Source organism: Rhinolophus hipposideros (assembly GCF_964194185.1).
Source record: "Rhinolophus hipposideros genome assembly, chromosome: 5".
NCBI lineage: Eukaryota > Metazoa > Chordata > Mammalia > Chiroptera > Rhinolophidae > Rhinolophus > Rhinolophus hipposideros.
The window spans coordinates 88,430,471-88,435,249 of NC_138051.1; the positions used below are offsets into that span (position 1 = coordinate 88,430,471).

Below are 4,779 nucleotides of genomic sequence, written 5' to 3' on the forward strand. Positions count from 1 at the left end.
CTCCTTTATGATATTTCTACTTCCCATGCATTTTAATTATTGTTGTGAGTGTTAATGGATCTAAGCAGAAAGTGGTGCTCAAAATTGGTGTCACCCTCTGGGAAGTCAGTAGATTGAAGGATGACCCTCCTACCACCACTCTTAGCCCATATAAAGGATTTGGATATGGGAGGGACAAGTAAAAAGAGGACACATCACCCCTAATTCTGACCTGTAGATAAGGCCATTCATGCTAATGATAGAGTCACTGTACCTGATTAAAGATTCTAGGCAGTGGTTGCCCAAACTAGCTCAACATCAAAATTGCCAGGGAGCTTAAAAAAAAATAAAAGAGTTTATCTAGGCCCTATCTCAGATTCTGACTTATACTTCCCCCAGGATTTAGCCCTATAAATTGTGTTTTTAAGAATCCCTTAATGATTCTTGTCTTGGTGTTAAAAATAAAAACATTTAAAAATGTTTTCATTACATACTTCATATTGAGGACTTCAGAAAAACAATCACAATGATTTCAAAATGAAATCTGTAGATTTAATAAATATCCTTTATAATTACACTTAATATCTAGAAATATATGTAGATACTAAGTCAGCTAACAAAATAAAATAAGTAAAGTACTTATATAAACTATAAATGTCAGGGATGAAGAACATGAATGACCAGTTAAGTCACTTTGCCACCCTATTTTTTTAAAAAAACATGATTCATATTTGTTTCAATCACATATACATTAGACAGATGATGCTAACAACTTAAAACTATGATCTTTGTTACCTTAACAGAAAATTCAGTTTAAGACAAAGAAATTCAAGAAGAAAATTTCAGGACCCTTGATCAGAAGTTCTTGATACTTGTGGTGCTACTCTGGTGCACACAAAGTTCCAGTAAGGCTGAGAAGACTGTTCCCCATTGAAGACATGATCAAAGAAATAGATGAACTAGGCTTTCTGTAAACTAGCTTAGTCATCAAAAACACTTATGTTAGTAACTATCCATGTTTAAAAAGCCTTAGCCAATGTTACAAAAATAAAACATTTAGAGTAATATTTATGAATGCAAGCATAATCAGTTTTTTGCCTTCTATACATAATCGTCTTTGAAATGCTACAAGTGAGTTCCAACTGTGGTTCTTTTGAGAAGTGGCAGGTGCACATGGGATGGTCTACTGATTTGCCTTCTCAGGGTATTCTTTGGAAGCTGTCAGCTGTGGCTTGATCTAGGATAATCTGATGCCCAGTTTGCTGGTCAGACTTCTCATGGATTTCCGCCAACTGGAATGCCTTCACCAGGAGGAGGGTCTCTTCCATGTTTGTGCCCACAGGGAGACCATCCATCGACACTCAAATGCTTGAGTCACTGAGGTCAGTTATGAAGAGAACTCAGAGCCTTCTGACAGCATGACCAGAGCCTTCTGACAGCACACTGTAGTCTCAGAAAATCTGTGTGATCAAATCTGACAAGAGTGTGACGTTCTTGTTGGCACAAACCGCCATTCTTCCTCAGTGTGTTTATCCAGGCAAGATGGCTAAAGTGGGAATCCACAGAAACTGCAACAACTTCACAGTTCACTTGATGAAATTCATTGGCTTTGTCACTAAATGTAATAATTTCTGTAAAACACACAATCGTGAAATCCAAAGGATAGAAGAAGAGCACCAAATATTTCCCCTTAAAGTCATCAAGACTTAGTTCTTTGATCTTTCAGTTGACAATGTCTGTACCCTTAAAATAGGGTGTGTGCCAGGTGACAATAGGAGAACAGTATGAGGAACTGGTGCAAAGGCCAATTTTGCTTGACTGGAACCAGACCACAATACATTTGTCAAGTGCATTCTCTGAGAAGAAGCAGGCCTTTGGCCTTCAGAGGCAGTGATGTCCCAAGGAATGGCACTCACATGTGGGCCAATGGAAGCTCAGAGCAACCTTCTCTTCATGGCTGCCATCTTCAGTCCCCCTTAGTGATTCATATATAATCATCCTGGAATTAAGATATATAACCACTAATTAGTTCCAAAACATTAAATCCTGAGATATACATTTAAATTAGTTTCAGATATTTATACCTCTACTCTCTAACCTAGACAACCAGAATTCTTTCTAAGGGTTTAGGGCTCAAGTCCAATTTAATTTTTTGTTTGCCTTCCTTTGCCTTGTTTTGTATGTTTTTACCTCAATGACCATGTGGGTGGGATAAGTTTTTGCAAGGACAATCCTAGACACTGTATTAGAATTCAGGACATCCTGGCATAAGCTAAATTCCCAAGTCCCGTTTTAGAAGTATCCCCAATACTCCTAAATCTTACAACTTACATAATGGTTTCATACATTGAATTGAATTATGAATCAGTTCAGAATTTGAGGAATAGCTATCAAATCATTAACATCCACATTTTAACAAGGATACATTGATTATGAACCCATAATTCAATCCATATTGAATGGTTATGGAAATCTTTGGGAAGCTGTGGCTAAGTGTGTGGGTTTTCATATCAAACAATTGAAATTCAAAATGCATCTTCTTAACTTGCTTGTAATCATGCTGAAGTTTTATATCTTTCTAAGACTAAGTTTCTTCATCTGTCAAATGGTGATAATTATACTTCATACATCCTACGGTTGTCATGAGAATCACATGGCATAATCCATGTAATGTAATTGGCACAGTTAGTGCCAATTGGGAAAATAAGTACTAACTACCTGCTAGTTAACATATATTTACTATGATTATCATCATCCTATCGCAACTTTAATAATAGGTACCCTAAACAGTTGGAGATATTAAGCTGGTTTCCTTAGTTTTGTTCATTCTTCCCTATTGTCAAGCTAATCCTTAGTACTGTAAAGTCAGGGATGAAATATACTACAAGTGGGTGTACTTGTAATTGAACCATTGCCTCCTACAATGAAATAAACTCTTATGTGTCCCTCATGGGTCTGTCTCTTGCTTCCATTTCTTTCTCAACTGCATTGTAATATGTCACTCGCACAGGAATTCTAGAGTTCCAAAATTCCTACGAGAAGCTGGGAAGTTTTGATTGCAGCATCAATCATTAACTTTGGGATCATGGGAAAGTTATTTAATTTCTCTTTTTATTATTCCATCTTTAAAACAAAAAAGTAAATCTGTCTAAAATTTCAGTACCCCCATAGGGAAAAATATCTGTGCAGAATCAGGCACTTACAAGTTCTTTCTGAATAAGGTGCTGCTTTAAGATAAATTGATGAAAAGCCAAACTGTCGAGAAAAAAGGATGAAGTATGTGTGTAATGGCTCAGATTTTTACCTCTACCACTTGACTAGTTTTAATCTCTGGCTTCTTCATTGCAGTTGATGGAATAAATTGATCTCTTCACTGTGAGAGCTGCATTCAGTACATCTCAGACAGTACCTGGTTTCGGTGTGTTCTGTAGCTACTGCAGCGTGCTGTGGGGTTTTATCTGTACATATTTATGCCTTTGAAAATGATCTCAGTATGAGCTGTTAAACGTTATTGGGCTTGGTCAATACTCCGTGTGAGGGAGTATGTACAGCTCAGTGTAGTCACCTGACAAATCCCTGCAGTTAAGGATTTTATTTATAACACCTCCCAGAATAAAGGAATAAAAGTAAAGTACCACTTACACCCACATTACATAATAGCCTATGTATCTCAATTCCTCCAGCAGCTGAAGCTGTTGAGCCAGCTAGACAACTGGAGAAAGACTTACATTTTCATAAATTGAGTATTCTAAAAATCTCCTTCCTCGCAGTTGTGGCAAAAGGAGACAAGAGTCTTTTTCCAATCCACCTAACCCTAGCATTGATTTAAAGAGATGTTTATGCATTTGCCATTGTCATGCAATTTTAATTGTATGTGAGTCATTTAGTCTCAAATATAAAAGCATTTTTTAAACATGAAGTAAACCTCTCAGAACTGAAGAGTAAACATTTTTTAAGAGATATAACGGTTTATGCAAATGGAAGGTCAGTGGTCTGCCCAGAACGAATGGCAGGATGTAAGAGAAATTAAAGCAGGGATTCCAGAAGTTAGTCATTGATGGCTTTTGGATGTGTCTGATGTGACTGAAGGAGTTTCTGTCGAAAGTATAAAATGAAGACAAGGCCTGAAAAGTGGAGAATACCTGGGCTGCTTCCTAGAGCCTGCTATCTCCTTGTGGATTACTCAGGCAAGCTGATTTTCTTAGCTTTGATAGAAGAGGCATGGAGGAAAGATAATCTGAGAAAATAATAATCAGAGTGATATTGATGGTGATACCAATAACTAGCATTTATTGATTGATAATTATACGTAAGCACTGTTTTATTACTCCATCTTTTATGTTATTTAAAAAAACAAATAAATAAACATTATCTTTATACTATAACACACTAAGAACCTCAAGGATAAGACCTGTACAAAGGGGTTTTAATAACATTACATCAAAGCATACAAAAGGAAGGAGGCCAATGACTTATCTCTCTTACATCTCATCAAATAAAGCCTTGATAGTCAGCATGGCATGCAAGCCCTTTGGCTTTATCTGGCCTTTGTCTCTCCCTCCAGTGTCTTCTCAACTATTCTCATTTTTATGACCAACTTTACAGTTCTTTTTTTTTTTTTAATAAAAAGAACAAAATTTACAGTTCTTTGATGACAATATCCGTAGTGTGTACAGAGTGTCTCTGCACAATCTGTGTCTCCTGGGCTTTCCATTTCCCTGTTGTCTACCTGCCAAGTTCCACTTTGTCCTTTCTTCAAATACCAGAACAGGTATTTGCTTCCTCTGTGAAACCTTTTCA

At 36.7% G+C, this 4,779-nt stretch overlaps 1 pseudogene across 1 annotated transcript; it reads right to left on the reverse strand.

Moving 5' to 3' along the window:
- Nucleotides 1-1,162: 1,162 nt before the first annotated feature.
- Nucleotides 1,163-1,943, reverse strand: LOC308497127 (thioredoxin-dependent peroxide reductase, mitochondrial-like; annotated as a pseudogene). Its single transcript has one exon. The product of its transcript is annotated as a thioredoxin-dependent peroxide reductase, mitochondrial-like (transcript).
- Between the last annotated feature and the right edge of the window lie 2,836 nt (nt 1,944-4,779).